The 21825-nt window shown below is 43.1% G+C and overlaps 1 protein-coding gene and 1 long non-coding RNA gene across 3 annotated transcripts in view; one reads left to right on the top strand and one right to left on the bottom strand.

The window, feature by feature from the left end:
* SLC16A9 (solute carrier family 16 member 9) overlaps positions 1–5930 on the bottom strand; it is a 54088-nt gene extending 48158 nt beyond the window's left edge. For both annotated transcript variants that reach the window (XM_059170201.1, XM_059170203.1), the window contains exon 1: positions 5794–5930. The gene's annotated coding sequence lies outside the window, so the exon portion shown is untranslated. The remainder of the gene's footprint in view (positions 1–5793) is intronic.
* Positions 5931–8461: 2531 nt separating this feature from the next.
* Positions 8462–14582, top strand: LOC131830333 (uncharacterized). The gene is made up of 3 exons (XR_009353111.1): positions 8462–8576; positions 9595–9637; positions 13992–14582. It is a non-coding gene; the product is annotated as an uncharacterized LOC131830333 (long non-coding RNA).
* The last annotated feature ends 7243 nt before the right edge of the window (positions 14583–21825 follow it).

The raw sequence follows: 21825 nt of genomic DNA, 5'->3' as shown, positions 1-21825 counted from the left end.
TTGTGTTGGACACATAGTAAAAGCTCAATAAATCTTTATGAAATTAATGAATGCTAAAAAAAAAAAAAACCTACTTACCTAACTCTATTAAAATGATGAATCAAACATCTCTCATTCAACAAAATGAATTACGTGCATTTAGAAGATAACATGCCTTTATTTAGAAGAAAATGAATTAGAAGGCACGGTGGAACCAAGACGGCCTGGTCCCTGCATCCATGGAGATTAGAGGTTGCTTCCATCATTGAATCTGAAGGACTAGCCAAACACGTGGGTAAAAATAAAGAAATTGTAGGGTTTTTTCTAATTCAAACTTTTTTACCAATATAATATCAAATGCTATGTCTTTAACGGCCAGACAGTTACCTGATTCTAGATTTGGTTTTAAATGTTAAACATGATTGACACACTGAAGGGCAACATGGTAGGGGGGCAAGGGCAGGGGGCACTTTGGGAGGTGGGGGTGGGCGACACATTCCTGGAGCCAGAACAAGGACAAACTGTGGCTCACAACTGTCATCCAGAGCCTTCTGTTTGTCCTCTGTCCTCTTGAAATCAGCTCCGTCACAAGAAGATATGTAGTTTCTCTAAACATGCCATTCTTGTGTTATTTATTCAAATGCTTCCGTCTCATTGTCAACATCTGCTCTGAACTTTTCAGTTAGAATCAGACTCTTTTGTTTGTAAAATGGCTCATTGACATAAAGTGAGGAACACATCTTAGCCAGTTAAATCCAATACACTGAGCTTTAAAAAAAATTTATATTAAAGAGTTTTCACTGCAGAGGAACCAGAGTTATTAAAGGTAATTTGGAATTGGAATCAGACATAAATGCACTACTTTTTGTTTTCATTTTTACTTTGGGGTCCATATAAGAATGTTAAAAAAAAAAAAAAAAGGCCCTATACTGCTGAATTAACACAACTCAAAAGCTAAACTCTTCATTCAGTATGCAATTCAAGAACATTCCCAAATACTTCCAAGTTTAAAAGGAGAGACAGACTACACAGTGAAACTTTGCCAGGGTAAAGACGATGAAGATTTCTTTGTCCAAGGGCCATAAGTCAGACCACGAGTACAAGTTGCCCAAGGGGGAGCCAGGATCAATTTCCTGATGGGTTATTATCTCAGGTTGGAGTGAGAAGGAAAATGTTTAGAGAAATAACTCTGGGCCCTCGAATTAAATCACATTAACCATCCCCAAAAGAGATAATTAACACAAGTAATTAACTGCTGGAACCTATGAATTATGAAAACAGCTTGGCCATCAAAAAAGGACATTCTTTCTCTTTAAGGCCTTACAAATCGATCACAGTCCAGCACTTAGCAAAGAGCTCCTCCAAAGCTAAATTATCCTCCAAAGCATGACTTAGATATGGTGTTATGTTTCACCAAAATGGAAGAAATAGGTTAGAGATAACACGGATTGAGTATAGGATCATGGAAGTCTGAAGCCAGAAGGAGCCTTAGGAATCATCTAGCAAAGTGACAGCCTTCAAACCAGATCTGATCTCTAGATCTCCAGAGGTATTTTGTTGGCCTGCACAATTTTTTATTTTTTTATTTTATTTTTATTTTACTTTTGCAAATTCTGAATGAATTTAAAACTGGAAGATTTTACATTTTCTCTTGAAAATCCATCAGAAGACCCAGCAACACTGGGCCCTTATTCCCACATAACAGTTGGCTGGAACTGAGTTGCTTTCATCGTCACGGAATGGCCATGTTCTCTCCAGTTCCTTCCACTCTCTAAGAGCTCCCTGACACAAGACCAAGGTTGACCTGCATTGAGAGTTTCACCTGTGCTCTCCCCACTCTACCCATCATCTGCCTTGCCTGTCTCCCCTGGCTGAACCCTGTGAACTTGCTTCCACCAATCTGGGGGTGTGTGGTTAGAGGAGAGGCCAGTACCCAGGTCCCTCACTGACTAATCCAGTAACAGTCACCTACTTCCAGTACCGCTCTCAGGCTCAGAAGAGAAAATGGCCAAATTTGTAAACCACGCAGAGTCTGAGAAAAGATGGAAAGATCTAGATTTAACAGAGTTAAGAACCAGCAAGTGAGAGACAGATGCTTAAATTTGGTATAATCATTTCGCAGCATCCCATACTCTTATCATGTGTCCTATGCTACTGGGCTCTTGTTTTAGCTTTTCCCTGGAGTGGTAGCTACTATTTGGGCCATGCTTTGAGTGATATGGTTCGTGTGATGATAGTATCTACACCGGTGTATTCTTTTGCTTAGTATATGTTTTGCATAATTTGTACATGATTATGTAGAGTCCAATCTGTTGTCTGAGCACACAATTGAGTATGTCATGTATAAACCAGTATATTTGCTGTATCACTTTCAGAATAAAAACTCAAGACACAAGGCAACCTATATGGGATGTTGAAACACAAAAATATCTGGTGCATTCGGGAGGGTTATTGGGAATAATGAGAAGGATATTTGAAATTAACACTCTTCCAGAGTGGCAGATCTGGTCTTTGTGTCATATTTGCTAATGTTTTACCCATCCATAACCTATCTCTCTCTTCTCAAAGTGCTAAAGAGTTTCTTTTGGGTGTGTCATAAAAACACAAGATCATAGAATAGTTTGAAGATGTGTTAAAACATTTAAATGTCTCGGGCACCTGGATGGCTCAGTCGTTAAGCGTCTGCCTTCAGCTCAGATCATGATCCCAGAGTCCTGGATGGGGTCCCACACGGAGCCCCCGCTCAGCCGGAAGCCTGCTTCTCCCTCTCCCAATCCCCCTGCTTGTGTTCCCTCTCTCACTGTCTCTCTCTGTCAAACAAATAAACAAAATCTTTAAAAACATTTTTTTTAATGTCGCATCATTAATTTATAAAGTGAAATTAATCAGAATGATGAGTAATGTACAATATGATGACCTAGTATATCATATATTTGAAAGAATGGATCTTAAAAGTTCTCATCACCCAAAAAACTGTATGTGTGATGATGGGCGTTAACTAAGCTTACAGTCGTAATCACTTCACAATATATACATATATCGAATCATTATGCTGTACATGTAAAAGTAATACAATGCTATACGTCTTTATAACAATTAAAATAATAAAATCAGAATGATGTGAATGAGGATGCAAATTTAAAAAAATACAGAAACACTTCTACTGGTAGCAGGCTCAATTTCTAATTTCTTTTAACTAGCTATCATGTATTATGCCCTTGTTGCGTGACAGTTCAACAATAGGATTCAAGTTCAAAGGATGGGCTTTTGAGAGACATTTCTGGGCTTCAAATTCTGGTCCCATCATCTACTTAGCTGAGTGATCTTATTAACATTATCAGCTTAAGATCAAAATTATGCCTTCTTCCTTGACAAAATAAGGCATGTGGCTCACATGACATATCATCTTTAATAAACATTAATAATAATTATTATTATTGGCAGTGGAAACACAGAACAGACAGTGGCTCTACTCTGCATATTGCTCAGGAAAGTGGACGTGTCTTCCTATCCGGAATTTTCATCAAACTAAGAGTCGGTATACCATAAGACTGCAGACTTGGAGGGAAAACTATTGGATTTATATAAAGCATTAAAGGCTACTTGAAATATATTACTCTTTTACAGTAATGTTTATAGGAAGCAAATACCATTGAGATTATATCCCTTTATTTATTTTAGGATATATACAAAACTGAGGGCACCTGGGTGGTTCAGTGGGCTAAAGCCTCTGCTTTTGGCTCAGGTCATGATCTCAGGATCCTGGGATCTAGCCCCACATCATGCTCTCTGCTCAGTAAGGAGCCTGCCTCCCCTCACCCCCCTGCTTGCCTCTCTGCCTACTTGTGATCTCTCTCTCTGTGTCAAATAAATAAGTAAAATCTTTTAAAAAATAAAAAAAAAACAAAAATGAACTTCAAGGTATAAATTATAGTTAAGGATGCTAACATTGCTGGTATAAATAATAATAATAACAATAATAATGATGTTCAATCACATTTTTAATTTCTTCACATGGCTGGTCATATTCTCCCCAATCTAGCCCATCCTACCTCCCAGCCTTATCTATCTGAAATTCCAGGCTCCAGCCACTCCAAACTACCCTGCTTCCTTTGGACACATTGGACTTCCAGAACTCTGTGCCATTCACTTGTTCCAGCAAGGCTCCCTTCAATGGAGGAAATCCTCTTCCTTCTTCAAATACCAGCTCAAACACTACACCTGCTATGTAACTTTTTTTAGTTCTTAACCTTGAATGAACCTTCCCTTTTCTCTGCCATCAACAGCACACTAATGATGTTGCTGCCATCTGACTCCATTTGTACTATCTTGTATTGTAGATATTTGTAAACATACCCATTTCGCACTAGACTAAACTCTTTGAAGGCAGGGACCATGTGTTCTTTGCTTAAACTCGGTTGTTAAATACTTGCTCAATCTCATTAGCTACAAGAAATATGCCGGTATCTGCAAAGCCTCTCCCAAAGAAAAGGCCAACTAGCTCAAAATATAAGTACTCTTGCGGTCAGAACAATTTCTCAGAGCTAAAGCCAACCTGAATCTAAGAAACTATCAGAACATACTAAATTAACACAATTTGATGGAACAACTAAATATCCTACTGGGGGGAAGGAAGAATCCATCTGCGTTCTGAACTACTACCCAGATAATTGGAGATTTAAAAAAAAAAAAAAAGGGGGCGCCTGGGTGGCTCAGTGGGTTGGGCCGCTGCCTTCGGCTCGGGTCATGATCTCAGGGTCCTGGGATCGAGTCCCACATCGGGCACTCTGCTCAGCAGGGGGCCTGCTTCCCTTCCTCTCTCCTACTGTGATCTCTCTCTGTAAAATAAATAAATAAAATCTTTAAAAAAAAAAAAAAATACACCGAAACTAATTGTGACCCAGGAAATTGGTCCCCAAAATGTTATATGAAATAACTTATTGTTTAAGTATATTGTTTAGTGTAAATCCCCCCTAAACAGCCCGGATGGATTGACCTGTGCTGAATGAATTAGACCTGGCAACCAAAGAAGCATTGATTTGCTTTTGATGACCAAGTTTTTAAATGGTTTCAGCACTTTCCAGAGCCTCCGGCGCCGCGGACAGCTGAGCAGGTTACCCGCCGCGAACCACAGATGGAGCGGTAATCTCCAAGTCCTCCCAATTCCCGCCCGTGTCCGGGAGGCCGAGGTGCTGTGCCTCCCGCGGCGGTCGCCCGGACTGACCCGGTGGTGCTGAACCTGGCGCGGCGGCGTAGAAGCAGCTAGCCCCGCGCGCTGCCTCCCGCCCGCCCCCGCAAGCCCTGGAGTACCCGGGGGCCCCGGCCGCGACCCTCCCGGGGGCGGCAGCGTGCACCAGCGAGGTACCTGGAGTCCTCTCTGCTCTCTGAGAAAGAGGGGACCACCCGGTCGCATTGCCCCCCAAGCCCCTCTCTGCCACCAGCTGCTGTCTCGGGAGTTCTGAGCCGGACCTGAGCACGGTCCTTCCTCCAGGACCCCTTTCTTTATATCTGTGTCTCCCTCTTCCACCTCCGCGCAAAATGCCCCCTGAGATTGCTGGGAAAACTTGCCCACCGCGGAGAAGCACCTTTCCATAGGGGCGGGTATCCAGGGCTGGGCACACGGAGGACGCTCAGCCCCCCGGTACACACCCTAAACCAGAAACCTGTTCCAAAGTGCTTGACCGCGCGGGTGACAGCGTCGCCGCCGCCGCCTCCCGCTCCGAGCCAGAGGAGTTTACTTCTCGCCTCTGGGAGGCGAGGCAGCGCGGGTGCCCGCCGAGCCTTGGCGCCCTCCCGCGAGCTCCAGCCCTTTACCTGGGTAGCGGCCTCGGCCGGGGCTCCGGGGCGCAGCTGCGGGCGCAGAGCCCCGGGCGAGCCGGGCGGGTGGTGCGGTGAGAACCGCGGCCGCTGCTCTCCCCTGCTGCTCGCGGCCTGCAGGAGGTATTTATCCGGGGGCCCGGGCCCGGCCCCGGCCCCTGCCGGAGTATTGGGCAATCGGTCCCGCTACGCGCGGCCCCGGGAGCCGCCGCCCTCTGCCCCCGCCGAGCCCCGCGCCGGCGGCGGCCGCGTGCAGGGAGAGAGGGAGCCGGCCCCCTCCTCGGGGCTCCACCTTCTCTTCCTCCTCCTCCTACTCCTTCCCGGGAAGTTCTTCCCCGCAGTTTGCCCCCTGCCTCTTTCCTTTGCGGGGCACCCTGGCCAGTCTGAACCGGTTGTGACTGCGCGGGTGGCTGGGGGAAGGAGGAGGAGGCGGAGGAGATGGAGGCGGAAAAGCGGGCGGTAGGGGCGCTGCTCCTGCTCTCGCGGCTCGGGCCCCCGCCCGGCCCCGGGCCACCAAGGCCTCGGGAGAGCGGGGCACCGCCGGCCAGGCGCCCTATCGGTGCGCACACGCGCGCGCCCCCCCGCGCCTCTGCGCCCTTGCCGCCCACCGCGTGCCCGCACCGGCTCGCCAAAGACCCAGTGTATTTGCGGAAGCCGGGGTCTAGCCGAGATGAGGGCAAGCCGCCTCCGGTCTCCTAGTCTCCTGGGGCCGCTGGGCGCCCTCCTGGCCAGAGCTGTATACCCAGCTGGCAGCGATCCCAGAGAACCGGGCACCAGAACTTTGTGGAGTCGGTGCTCCTGGGCAGTGAGGAGTGAGGATGCCAAGTGCTGTCCTTTGTGACAGCTCCATGGGAAAGGAGGGCGACCCTGCAGTGCGCACGGCTGCTGGGAGAGAGGGTGCATCTAAGTACAGTTCCGTCTGTGGGGCAGGCGCACTGCATTAACAGTACACCTGTCTGTGGCTGAAAGGTAATGGTCATGGGAGCTGAACTGGATGTGTGCTGAATCCCCACAGAGAGGCACTGCAGCAGATGGGGGACAGTTCCTAAGTACCAGGGGCTCACTGGTGAGGGGAACCCCTAAATTGATAGGTGCTTTCGGTCTATACATTTTTCTGGGAAAAAGCACCATGCCTTCCACCAGCTTCTCAAAGAGGCCTAGGGCCACTATTCATTACCGAGGTGAGAGTTCTCCTTATACCCTGAAGCCTCTGGTTCTGACCTAGGCCAAGACTCCACACTTTGCAAAGGTTTCTTTTCTGAAATCGAGATTAAGCTGCCTCACCTTCCTGAGCCTCTCTTTTCTCATCTTGGCTGCATGGTACGGTCTCCCCGAAATGAGAGCTCCAAAAATCCTGAGGACCCTGACAGCACATACCCAGTTTTCTTACTGATAGGAAAACAGTGGTTCATCCCCTTTGCGCCCCATCATTCCTTTTGGACCCAATTTACTGACTTTCAGGTTATGAGGAAGAGAATGGCTAGTGCTAGTTGATACAGGGTGTTTTGTTTTGTCCTAAGAGGGCGGAAGATGGGGGGCGGGGAATGAAGTAACCGTGAGAATGAGAGGGGGGTGGCCCCAGGAATGGTTCTGGAAGGGAACACAGAGAGGTGATGCTGTCAATAAGATCATAAACATATTCCTGAGAAGGAGAGAAGATAGAATAAGGACTTCTCACTATGTTCTACTTTTGAGTTGGTTTTGGTTACTCAATGGTTCACTTTATAAGAATGTATTGACCTGCACATTGATCACATGTGTCCTTTTCTCCATATGTTTTGATAAAAGATATTTTAGAAAGTTTTATCTTTGATTCAAATACCTTCTAACCACCAAAAAAAGTGTCATCTTGGTAGTTAGTTGGTTGAAGAAATCCATATATATAAAATTATATTTTGAGGACAAGGAAAAATATTTGTGTTCTTGAAAATATTTGTTCACCAGTTGGTTTCTGAAGGTGCCTGTCCCTGTTCTCATCTCCACCAAGTTTTCCCAGAATTTTTTTTCCCTAAGATTTAATCCTTTATTTCTAGAGAGAGCAAGCCCCAGCAGGAGGGGCAGAGGGAGAGAATTCCAAGCAGACCCCGTGCTGAGCATGGAGCCCCATGTGGGGCTTGATCCCAAGACCCTGAGATCACCACCTGAGTCGAAACCAAGAGGTGGTCACTTAGCCAGACTGCACTCTCCAGGGGCCCCTCCCAGATTTTTTTAAAGGAGAGTGTATGACCAGTACTCCCATGTCTGCTCAGGCCAGTCCATACCTATCAAGTAAGAACTGAAAATGAGCTCATTCTTACACACGGGAGCATGGTCCCAACTTTAGTGTAAGACTGGATCCCAAAGACTGGGTCCAAAACTCGCATGGCTGGGGGTCCAGGCTTCTACTGCAATGAACAGAGCAGGCAGAAGAAGCCCAGAGGACTTCAGGAGTTAGGAAGGTGGCTCTGGGAGCAGTGGATGCTGGCTTAGGGAATTGCTGCCATTACTAGAAGGTAAGAATTGCCCCTACCCGCTTGTGAAGGTTCATTGTTCAGTCACACCTCAGCAGAGCAATTAGACATGCAAGAGAGCTCAGAAATCTAGCCCAACCCTGACACTTTACCCATGAGTGGAATTTGACCCAGAGAAGCTGGGGATGTTCTGATCTCACATGCTCCCACACTGCTCTCACAGTGCAGAGGAAGTGGAGAGCAGGTTGGCAAAGACAAGACCAAAACCACCTCCTTATCATCCAGAATTTTTGTCCCCATTGACTGGAAGAAGCAAGATTTGCTAGCGAGGTAAGGGTCAGATGAGTTTCAGTATTCTGGCTTTATAGCTGTGTGCAGGCCTTGCCCTTCGAGCCTCTCTTCCGCCCAGAAGCATATGTACTTGCAAGACAGAGTAAGAGAAAAAGACAGGTCATCAAATAAGCTGGATTTAATAAAACTCCCTTGGGAAGAAAAAAAACCTGAATGTGCATTTAAAGAAAAATTAATATAAAGGCAGTACCCTGGACTGAGAAGTTGGTCCTTTGTCTTGCATTATTATTATTGTTCAGAGCACTTATTAAGAAGTTGGTGATTTGTGAGACAGCCTAAGTCCCACCCCCCACATAGACCATTTGCTGATTTAATCATTTAGAGAAAAGACAGAGAAATTAACCCAAAATTGCTGTGCAGACCTCACACCAGCCAGGAAGCCAGAAATGCGGAGGGTGGATGGACGCATCAGGGGTCAGGGGAGGGTGGGACACTTGCACAACACCTGAGTCATCCGTCCAGAGCCTGCCCAGCTGAGCAGCCTTTCTTTCCTGACTTACTACAGCAGGACATGCTTCTCTTCTTTTGTACATGCTGCTCTTCCCCTGTTTATGAATGATGGCATAGCTACATAGACACTACATTTGAAAATAAAAATAAAGAAAATAGAGTTTTTTACAGCAGTTAGCTCAGATCTAGAGATCATTCTATGAATTCCATTTCATTCACTCACACTTTAACAGACAAAAGATGAAAAACAAAACTAGAAGTGGATAAGCCATTCTCTCACATACTTACAGAGATTTGTTTTTAAAGACACATTTTCAAATGTTAAAAATGACCTTAAAAAACATACTGCATCATATTTTTACTTGTAATTCTCCAAAATATTGTTTCTTCTTTTTCTTGCCTTTACTTTCATCCCATTATTGGGCTCAAATGGTTTTTAATCTTAGGGGAGGGATAAAGAGGGATGAATGCTGTTCTTTGAGTGCCTGGTAATTGCCAAGAACTATGCAATCTCATAGAGTTACGTATTGCTATCTTTGTTTTACAGGTGAGAAAACTAGAATTCAGAAGCTGAGTTACTGGCTTGGTTGGTAAGTGATGAAGTAGGACTCAGGCCCTGGTCTGGCTGGTTATTAAACCTGTGCCTTTCCCACTCTACCTTATGAAAATGATCCAAGGCTGGTAAGAGCTATCATTGTGGACCGTCAGCTCACTAAACTCACTACAATCCACAGTGGACTGAAGTACGCGCTATTATAATCATCCACGTTGGCTGCTAATGAAAATGAACCAGAGAGAAGTTAAATAATTTGCCTCTAATCACACAGTGAATGACAGTAGGGCTGGAGTTTTAATCTAGGCATCCATGCTCTGAACCACTACTCTCTATCTTCATGGAAGTGGAAATCAGAAATGTAAAACTACATAGAATGTGTGTCCTTCTGTGTGTGTGTGTGTGTGTGTGTGTGTGTACACATATATACACTTTCCACTCTACAGCCTTCTGACCTGCTTTGCCTGGTTTCAAGGCCATAAAAAAATATTACATTTTTATAGGTACCAGTTTCCAGAGCACCCAGTTTATATCCACATATGGGACTCCAGACATCTATGATGTACTCATTGTTTGCACAGAGCAACAATAAAATCCTGAAGGCAGGTACCTGGTCTGTCCTGTTCATCACTGCTCCCTAGGGCACAGTGACAGCAGTAGGGAAGCACTTTGCTTAATGAACTTTTGCTGATGAGTGAGTGGCCAAATGAGCCGTGAATGCATGAATACATGCTCAAACTGTTGGTGGCTTTTTTGCTGCAACAGTGCCCGTACTCTGCCAAGCTCTATTCTATTACTTTTTTTAACTGAAGAATGATCGACATGCAATATTATGTTAGCTTCAGGTGTACAACATAATGATTCAGTATTTACATATTTACATTCAGTATTTACATAATGATTCAGTATGAGAGGGTCACCATAATAAGTCTAGTTACCATTTGACCCTATATGAAGTTGTTACAATATTGTAACAACTATACTATACCTTAAATCTCCATGTCTTATTTATTTTATAACTGGAAGATTGTACCTCTGAACCCCCTTACCAATTTCATCCACCACCTCCCTCCCCTCTGGCAACCATCAGTTTGTTCTCTGGATCTATGAGTCTGTTACTGTTTTATTATTTTTTTTTGTCTGTTTTGTTTTTAGATTCTACATGTAAGTGAAGTCATATGGTATTTGGTTTTTTCTGTATAACTTCTTTCACTTAGCATGCTACCCTCTAGTTTCTTCCATGTGGTCGCAAATGGCAAGACCTCATTCTTTTTTATGGCTTGGTAATATTCCATTGTGTATATACATGCCACGTCTTCTTTTTTTTTTTTTTTTAGATTTTATTTATTTATTTGACAGAGAGAAATCACAAGTAGATGGAGAGGCAGGCAGAGAGAGAGAGAGGGAAGCAGGCTCCCGCGGCACTCGATCCCAGGACCCTGAGATCATGACCTGAGCCAAAGGCAGCGACTTAACCCACTGAGCCACCCAGGCGCCCACATGCCACGTCTTCTTGATCCATTCACCTATTGATGGACACTTAGGTTACTGCTATATCTTAGCTATTGTAAATAATACTGTGGTGAACACAGGGATATCAATAGATAGATATTTCTTTTTAAATTAGAGTTTCCATTTTATAGATGGGAAACTAAGGCCCCATTAGGTTCAGTGAACTCCCAAAGTCAGAAGGCAACAAAGCAGCAGAGATGGAAGCAGACAGGCAGCGGGAATGCAGAGACCACGCTTGTGAGATGAGACTGTATGGCTTCTGCCTTTCTCCTGTTCACAGCACTAGCTCAGGATCCAGCACCACACTTGTGCGTAGGAGAGTCTCCAGAACTGTACTGAAGGAGGGAAGGAGAGAACTCCCTCATGTGTCCGGGACAGTTTCAGACTATTTCTTACATTTTAATTGACTCACAGAATCGTGTCTGTTACAAATTCAGGTTGTATGATTTATGATGTAATCTTATTGGATAATAGATCACCAGAAAAGGCTTTAATCCCAAAGGCAGGCTGTCAGGTTCAAATGTACCAATGAATTCAATGTCTTTTTTTGAAAACACAGGTGGAATTGATTAATGTTGTTTTAAAATAAACCTAAGGAACCTGAACTGAACCTTTTTGTGAAACAGAGCCGATTTTGTTCATGGGGTTCTGCCTTGATATCTGACTTACGTGCTGTGTGTTTCAGACAGCAGGGAACAACGTTTCCGCCCCCAGGTGGGAAGTTTTAGTCTTCCCTTCCTCACCATATGATGGAGGTGAGAATGCCTGACCTCTACTCTGTGCACAGGGTCTATGTGGTCCAAGACCGTGGACAATCCAACCAGTTTACCACATGGTCTCAGTGAGTAAACATTCGGGGTTTTGGGGTTTGAAAAATGGTCAGCTCTTTTGGCTTGTTGAGCCTGATTTCAAACATGGTAGCTAACCTATGAAACTCGAAGTTATAAAGAAAAAAATACACCCTTGAGGGACGAAAGTGTACAGTCAACCAAGTTCTGTAAGAGTTTGGGCATAGGCGGGAAAAGTGCGGGTGGGATCAGCCCAACAGCGCGAGCAGACTGTTCCCACCACCCCAGGCGTGCTCACGTGGGAAGGTGTGCTCGGCTCTCGCCCTCCTACCCACACCCTGGACAGCTTCTTCAACTTTCCATCTGAGTACTTGGCAGTTGTTCCAAACCACAGGCAAAACAGCCAACTGTACAGCTGAAATGTGCTTGAAGTCCTCTGCTTTATTTTAAAGGTGTGAATCCTGTTTTCTACTCAATAGCCGTAAATGTTTTAATATCATAACAATATTTAATATTTACAATAATCTATTTATGGCAACTTACCTATGTTCCATTAATGGTGTTTAATATTCATTTTAAAATTGAATAATTGAACATTTAATATTAATAATTAAATATAAAAATAGTTCACATTTTTAAGCGATTTATACATAAGAGTGTATTAGTCAAGATCCAGGCAGGAAACAGAAGACATCTCAGATAATTAAGTGAAGGAATCTTAAGGGAAATAATTTTAGCACTGTGGGCAGGGTTAAAGGCATAAACAAGAGGCATCCAAAGACCAGACAGTGGGACGTGATTGCTGCTGCTGGGCCTTAAGTAACAAAGAGAAGACCTAGTGTTACCAGTACCTAGGAAAGCAGAGCTTGCAAAGGATGGACCCCCCCCCTGACACCCCCCCCCCACCAAAGGGAGCTGGAATTGAGAGGAGACATAGTCTGAGTGTCAGAGACAAAGTGCCAAGACGAGTGTGGAGAGAATACCCCTGCCACTCTCTGCTTGCACGCCTCTCAATGGTGCTCACCATTGGCCAAAGCCAAGGTGAAGCCATGCACCAAGAACCCCACAAGTGGTCAGCCTCCTGGGTCCAGAGCAGGACAAAGAAGGGCAGAAACTGAATTGAATGGGAGAAACTGGCAAATGGAGATGACCAGAACTACTAGGGGCTGTGCTAAGCACTTAAGAATATTATTTCCCCTATTTTATAGATGGAAAAAAAGAAGTAGTGAAGTTTAAATCCAGACTGTCTAACTCTGGCATTCTGTGCTCTTAATTGCTACACTCTTTAACTAAGCTGTATTTAAAATAATGTTTTAAAATTACTATCTAGTTTAAAAAAAAAAAAAAGCTTAACAGTAAAACAAATGCTATCTATTTGTTGTAAGACTTAGTGATCACCACCCTTATTCTGATAAATTTATCTTAATCTCATCAGCAATTTACCTGATGGTTAGTCTCTTGCAATTTATGTCGATTCTATGATCTACAACTTGCAACCTGTTTTCTGAAATCTGTTGTCCATAACACAAAACCTCATGCATGAACTACAAAATATATTGTCAATTCTTATTTATTCTTATTTACTCACTCATCAAAAATTCTTAATCATTTATTTTGCGCCAGGCATTTCACAAAACAAAGGGTCCTACTATCTAGGAGGGAATACTGACAGGTAGATAGTAAGGAGAATGTGCTAAGTACCTCCGTTAAGGTACCCATGCTGCATTAAGGGAACACAGAAACAGAAACACAGCTTGGGCAGAGAAGGAGGCATCCCAAGACAGAGGTAAGAGCATTTAAAAGGTCTTTACGTTTACAAAGTCTTAATGGCATGAAAGCTTCTTCTGTTAAGGACTACACTGAGAACTACAGTGGATAATTACAAAGGATTAAGGGTAAGCATATTTGTGGGAAGTAGAAAGTAAACAGCAACAGAGCTTTTAACTGCAAGCAGTAGTTCCCATCTCTTGGCAGGATTGCATAAATGGAGAACCCAAGTGGACATGAGTCCACTTAGAGATCTAGTTGGCAGGGACTCATAGTCTCATCAGCAAATGAATGGGCTCTGACTATTTTCTCCCTCCTTGCCAGATTCTATTCAAGATTCAGAGTTCCAGAGGAAAGGTAAAACGGACATTGGCTTGGGCAAGATAACCATCTCTCAACTAGGGGCACATGGAGAAGCACTCCATGGAGTACCCACAGCAGAAGATTCTCCAAAAGCAAATTGGATTGCTGACTAGCCAAAACACAACAAATGTCTTCTCCAATGGGTTAGACCATGCGAGTTCTTGTTTCCATATGAAGGCTTTATCTGGGAAATAAAGAGGAAGCACTGAAGGATTCTAAACAGAAGGGTGACATGGTTAGATTTGTGTTTCAACATAATCAATCTTTGAAACCACCGAAGGGTAGACTGAGAGAGAGAGACTAGTTAGGAGGCTGATTAAACAGTTGAGGAAAAAAACTTAGGAAGTTGTAAAACCTATGAGATTATGAAAGGATAAGGGGACCAATTTGAGAGATTAAGAAGTACCACATGAGGATTGGTAAAAGGAAAGGCTATTGTGGCCTCCAGTTTTCCCCTAAGAGCTTTATAGGGAATTGTTGGAAAATTAGGGACACTAATAGGAAAATAAAGGGACACTCTGAAAGACCCTCATGTAATAGGCCAAATTTCAAATATTATATTCATTGCTCCAATAAAACACGAAAAGTTTCCCAAAACTCCAGATCTAAAATATGTCTCTGAGATGTATTTTGCCATTTGAAATGGTACAAAATTCTTTGATCAGATTCAAGTTTTCTAATTCTTGGTTTGGATAATGTGGTCAAAGATAGCTTTGTAACCTTGATGAGGTTCATTATCCTTCCTGTGCCTGTTCCCTCATCTGAAAATGAGTAGAATAATCTCATATGGTAGTTAGCCTTAAAACCAAGAAGACTTGAATCTTTCCTCCGGTGTCGACATGGGTCTATGCTCTGTCAACTATGGTCTTAATGAACTCAAGGGCTGAATCCTGGCTTAGGTGTAATTCTTGGAAGGCTGTTAGGTGAACTTTTCTTTGGCTGGCCAAGATTATTTTTCAACAGATTCTTTAGCCAATAGTGTTACAATATACCACCAGATAAGCCAAGAAATTAATATTGCTGTGGGGTGAATAAAGAAACACCTATTGGAATTCTCGTCATGCTGACAACGCTGCAGTAGATCTGACTCCCTATGTGCAGCCCAAATAGTATATGTTGGAGAAAGTAAGCTAATGAGTATCAAAAGCCAAAAATTCAATCTGCGAAGGGTCTGCTTATGGAAAATGAACTATAGGAATCATTTATAGAGCGCCTGTGTGGCTCAGTCATTAAGCATCTGCCTTCAGCTCAGGTTGTCATCCCAGGGTCCTGGGATCAAGCCCCACCTCGAGCTTCCTGCTCAGTGGGGAGTCTGCTTCTCCCTTTGCTCTTCCTCCCTGCCCATGATCACTGTCTTTCTCCTACGATCTATCTCTCAAATAAATAAATAAAACCTTAAAAAAAAAGAATCAATTACACTACAGAGTATTCCTCCAACCACATAACTAATAAAGTGAACCTTCTGAAGTTGAAAGCAGAGAGGAACTATCCAACACCTAGAACATGCCTGGCTTAGAGTAGGTATCCAATGAATAGTAATCAAATAAATCTAACCTCCGTCAATGAAAAAGTATCTCATGCTAACTTGGGTTTTTTTTAACTGGACCTAAAGTACTTAAAGGAAATGTCAGGAATTTTTTATGTAATTAATTTTTGAAATGAAATGGATAATAAGGAACACAGATAACAAGTTGTGATTGCAGATAGCATAAAATAGAGATTTAAAGAAATTTATTAAAGGTTTTAAAACTCAAATCTAGAGGAAAGGGCAGATGCTTTCATCTTTAGCCCTTATTTCATGATCCACCTATTTAATATTTGAAATCCTAAGAATTATCAAGGTAACAAAAATGTTCTCTAGGGGCACATGGATGGCTCAGTTGGTTAAGCCTCTGACTCTTGATTTTGGTTCAGGTCATGATCTCAAAGTCATGGAATTGAGCCTGACGCTTTGGATTATCTCCCCCTCTCTCTCTGCACCTCCCTCCCCTCCACCCCACTCACACTCTTTCCCTCAAATAGAATTAAAAAATAAATAAATAAAATTAAAAAATATATATATATATACATATATATGTATAAGTATATATATCTTTTAAATGTTCTTTCTGTCCCTAGAGATCAAAAGAAAACCTTTTCAAAAACTTAGATGTGGGGCAGCTCCTCTGTGAAATAGTCTGGCAGTTCCTCAAAAGTTTAAAATTTAAAAAAAGTTTAAAAGTAGAGTCATCATACAACCCAGTAATTCCACAAACTGGTAAATATCCAAAATAAATGAAAACATATGCTTTCACACACAAAAGAATGTATACATGAGTGTTCCTAAAAGTACCATTCATCATTGCCAAAAAATGGAAATAATCCAAGCGTCCATCAACTGATGAGTAGGTAACTAAATGGTGATGTATCCATGTAATGGATGACCATAAAGAAGCCAATACAAAATATTATATATTGGATGATTCTAGTTCTATTAAATGCCCAGAAGAGGAGATCTATAGAGACAGAGAGTGGGTCAGTAGTTGCCTGGGGCTGCTGGGGGAGGGGTCATTGGGAGCAGCTGGGAATAACTACTGATGGGTGCTCGTGGGGTTTCTCTTTAGGGTGGTGAACATGTTCTAAAATTAATTGTGCTGATGGTTACTCAGCTCGGTAAATATACTAAAAATGACGGAATTGTACACATTGTTGATGAACTGTATGGTATATGAATTATAATAATAAAGCTGTTATTTAAAAAACCATAGCAGATACAATTTTTGCTCTGCATGTGGTTTTTAAAAAGCTGTCCTAAAAACGTGACTTTTAAAGTTAACGAGTCAAGCAATGAAGCTCCCTCACATTGCAACAAGTTAGGGGCCAGTTATGGTCAGCCTGGAGTAATCACGGAAAAATCACAATCTTCAGAGAGGGTCGGTTGTCTGCTCAATATTTATTGAGAGTGTGCCAATACAAAGGACACAGAACATGAGCTATGCTCACGTTCTTTCTCCAGTTTGCCATGAGAAAGTTTCAGTAACCATCCAGGTTATGCAACAAATATTAAAGAAGTCATATAGAAGCTGATTTTTATCAATGCTAAAAAAAACTCTCCCTACTTGTTCACTGATCTGTAGTCACACTGGCCTTTGTAATGTTTTTGCTGAGCTCGGCCTACCTCAGGGCCTTTGTACATACTGTTCTCTGTACCTGAAGTCCTAACGCTCAGGCTGCTCATCAGTCGAGGCTCTGCTCCAATGTTGCTTTCTCGGGAAACATTTCTTAGATCCTCTGAGCTAAAGTAGTCTTATCCCACATAAACTCTCTCTTTCATTGCTTTGTTTTATTTCCTTCACAGCATTTAGAACTATCCAAAATTCTCATGACTTTATCAGCCTGTTGTCTGCCTCCCCCATCAGAAGGCAAGCTCTGCGAGGACAGAACCTGTAATCTTGCCCCGTGCCTACAGCACTACCAGACAGGCAATGAGTGCTTGTTAAATATTTATTGAGCAAATGATCTCCATAGTGCAAGTTATAATCAACTTCGTAAACAACACCCAAAGGTCAGTCTCTGTGCCTTGAGATCACACCAGTCGAGGGACACTGACCATCCAGAGAACAGTCTGTAGCTAGCTCCTGGCAGAAAGGGCAGATGCCCAGGCTGGAAACCCAGTTGGCCCTCAAGGACTTCCCGTGCTCTCTCACTAATCTCTCACCATCATTCCCGGTCGGAAGGCAGAGCACACTCAAGGGGCCTTTCCTGTAGGTTTATAAATAAGTCTGTGCTCATGGCTGATCCCAGACTGGCCTACATGGCAACACGCCCTCAGTTTGTTCAGTTAGTAGGACTGCTCCCCGTCAGGTTAGCAAATAACCATCGCGCAGAGAGCAGCCCAGAACAAAAACCTGTTCTGCGTCCTCACACAAACACCACACGTTGAAGATTCTCTCCCAAACCTCGGTCCCAGTCTCTACGGCAGTAGTCCACCCCGGTCCTACCCTGGAGCGCTAACTCAGAGGGGCTACCTGGCTTATTGTTTTTTGTAAGTCATTTCAGTCAAGTAAACACTGAAGTTAATGCGTAAACTGTAGAATGCTTATCACTCAAAAGATGCTAGTACTAAGCCCAGGCAATTGGCACATTTACCAAGGTGTCCCTTGTGAGTTCTTTGGGGACAGATTGCTCAAAATAGTATTTGAGATTTTTCAATTATTAAGAAATTGACATGAAATAATTTTATAGACACAACTTCTATTTCTTTGTGTACCAAATGCAGCACAATAATCCAAGACTTCCTTTTTATAAAGACTGACTTCATATTTGATAACATGCAGCAATGGGACTCAATGACCAGAGAGTACATATGCCCTTTTATTATAGACAGAAGCCTTAGAAAGACCAGCGCCCGTAAGGTGAATAGTCATCACATTGCAAGGTGTCACAATACAATAGGTTATATGCGACAGGTTGCCTCCCTCAGCGTAGGATTAGACTGCTTCATTTAGTGCAAACTTCTTCTTCTTGCCCTTCCAAGCAAAAAGCCAGTGAGGAAATTAACCTCTATGACTTGATGTGAAGATAACTGCATGGTCAAGAACAGGGTTCTGGAGGCAGATCATTTTGCATCGAGGGTCTGGGTTCTCTCACTTTCAGCGGTGTGACCACCGTCAGGATGTCCTGTGCGAACTTGGCCATCGTACTTAATTCCTCTGAGCTGGCATCTCTTCATCTGCAGAGTGGAAATACCTCATAGATCTCTCAGTACAAATTAAATTGCATAATGTATGCAAAACATTTAGCACAGCCCATTCCAACTTCAGGTTTTGCCATTGATGAGTTAGGAGGATTCTAGCAAGTAACTTCTGACGTCTCTCCTGAAGTTCTCCAAGGACTGCAGAACTGGGAAGGGTGCAAGGGCACTTGAGTTGATACCGAGATTATGAAATTGACAGCGTGTAGACACATGAGCTCAGGCATGGCCAGACGATTCATACCTATTAGTGGCAAGTTAAAAAAAAAAAAAAACATCACCCAGTTCAGCTGGAGGGTTGACTATAACAGTGCCTGTGGATGTTAAGTTCTACGAAACTCCACAGAAATTCATCCAAGAAAACACACGTTACCTAATCCGGGCTGCAGACCTGCATCCGTGCAGTGGATATGGTTGCCATTTAGAAGAACAATCCATTTCCAGTTCTCCTAAAAGGAGTCATGGGTCCCTTACCTCCCAGAGCTATTCCTGTTTTCTTGATGTTTATGAAGTCTTAGATTTATATAACTGTTTTCTGTAACGCATTTCTGTGTGTTTCCATTCAGTTCGTTTAAAATTCACAATATTTCTACGTGTTCTGCAAAGCAGGTAGTATTTATGCCATTTTCGGTATTTCTTCATTCTGTTCATTCTGTTCCATTTTAATGCAGGAGGAGTATGAGACCCAGAGAGGTTAAGCAATTTGCCCAGAGGTCACGTTATCTGTCCACTAGCCAGACAGTAGGAACACTTAGTCCAGTAAGCTTCCTTCCACGTAAGTGTTTCTCCAACTGTAGCATGCATATGAATCACTAGGGATCTGGTTACAGTGCAGCTTCTGAATTCAGTAGGTCTGCGGGGAAGCTAGGGTTCTGCATGTCTAACAGGATCCCGGGACTCTGCTGCTGGAGAACGTCCTCCACAACACCACACCCTCCCAGGCATATTCTGTCTACTACTCACCCCATGGCAATTGAACCCTTTGGGTATCCATTCACCTCCACCCCCACTGAACTTTGAGCTCCCTGGGAGCAGGAAAAGTATGCTTTGTTCACTACTTTGCCCAGGTTATTCAATACCATGCCTGGCAAAAAGGAACTGAATGAGTATTTTTGAAGAGTGAAAAAAAAAAAAAAAAGATATATTTCTGATTATAAAGCCAGGACTCTACTTATTGCAAGAAGATATTTACCAGTGTTTCTTTGTTGTCGCAAGTCATACTGTACCTAGCGGTAATTGCCAGGTCCCAAAATAACATCCCCAAAGGAGGCCTGCACTGTCAACAGGTTTAGACCTACACCTCGCCCAGAACTCTGCTGGGCCCAGTGGCAAACAGTCACACTCGCAGGGAATGGGTTAATGTGAGGTCATTCTGAGAGCAAGGGGGGCATGTAGGACAGGCGGTTGACTGAGACCCACTGACATTCAGCTTGAAGGAAGCCAAGTCACCTGTGCTTCTCCCTGAGGATGCTGATAACACCAGTCTGTCACAGTTTTCTGTTTTCCATACACCAAGAACTATGCTAAGCGTTTTGCATGCTCATTTCATCCTCTCTAAAAACCTGGAACACAGGCACTTGTTTTATAGGTCAGGGAGGGGAGACGCAGGGTTATTAAACTGTAGGAGGCATAGCCCAGATTTGGACACACGTAATCTGGCTTCATAGTCAGTGCTTCTAACCACACTGTCTACTGCCTGGAAGCAGACAGGGTGGAAGAAAAACAATTTCTAGAAGATGGAGTGACTTTGCTCTCCTGTCAGTAACCTGATAATATAGGCCCCAACAAATCCCAAATACAGGGAAGTGGGGAGAAACCTGTTATACATCAACAGGACGTGACATTTTTTTTTTTTAAGATTTTATTTATTTATTTGAGAGAGAATGAGTGAGAGAGAGCATGAGAGAGGAGAAGGTCATAGGGAGAAGCAGACTCCTCAAGGTGCTGGGAGCTCGATGCAGGACTCGATCCTGGAAGTCCAGGCTCATAACCTGAGCCCAAGGCAGTCACTCAACCGACTGAGCCACCCAGGCACCCAGGACGTAACTCTTATATCCAAAAGGAAGGGTGTGAATGTATAGTGTAGAAAAAGTAGGATTTTCTGTTACAGCAAGTGTGCAAGGAGTTTGACTCTGCTTGGCTTATGGTTAAATACACAACACCACTGAAAGGTTAAGTAAGAGTCAGTTAAGTAATAAGTCTCAAAGGTCCCAGATTCCTTTCACACTTCATTAGGCCTCTTATGAAAGCTTGCATTAATGACTGGGCCAAATCTGAGAAAATGGTCATCACATGGAGGAAATCAGAATTTGGTGAAGCATGTGTGTCCAATGTAAAAAGTCAGAAAGTCTAAAGGACAGAGTGACCTTTGCTTTTCAGAAGCTTAAAAAGCAGAAGTTCAACAGTTATATTTTAACACTGTCAGAAAATGAGGAAATCAAGAAAACAAGTAAAGAGAATGCATTGTCAAGCAGGGTAATTGATGTCTCTTTCATAAAAGATTTTTAAATGCAGAATAAGAAAATAAATAGTGGTGATATAAAAGTACAGCCCTAAGGAGCACCTGGGTGGCTCAGTAGGGTAAAGCCTCTAAAGCAAGGAGCCTGCTTCCCCCTCTCTCTCAGCCTGCCTCTCTCTCTGCCTACTTGTGATCTCTTTTTGCCAAATAAATAAATAAAATCTTAAAAAAAAAAAAATACAACCCTAAAGACTTAACTAAAACATTGTGAGAAGAAGCTGAGCTCTGCAGATTGGTTTTTAATCACACTCGTCTTCTTATTTACCTTTGGATTGCGAAGGCCCAAGACCTGGTTCTGGTCACTTCCTCTTTTTAGTCTCACGCTAGCATATTTCTCCCCAACATCCCATTTTTCCTTCTGTAAAATGAGGGCAACAAAGCTGTCTCCTAGAATTTTGTGAGCCTTACATTAAATGACATACGGGGAGCCTTTAGACCCAAATAGAAAATCGACACGTTGCTCCTGTTTTCTCTCCTCTCTTGTAACTTCTGTTTTCTTAAAAGAATCTCTTTACGGTATTTCTATTCCTAACTTTAAGTTCTTG

The sequence above is a fragment of the Mustela lutreola genome, chromosome 4, assembly GCF_030435805.1.
Source record: "Mustela lutreola isolate mMusLut2 chromosome 4, mMusLut2.pri, whole genome shotgun sequence".
In the NCBI taxonomy this organism is placed as follows: domain Eukaryota; kingdom Metazoa; phylum Chordata; class Mammalia; order Carnivora; family Mustelidae; genus Mustela; species Mustela lutreola.
The sequence above is the reverse complement of the archived record's forward strand: the minus strand, read 5'-3'. Positions and strand labels throughout refer to the sequence as shown.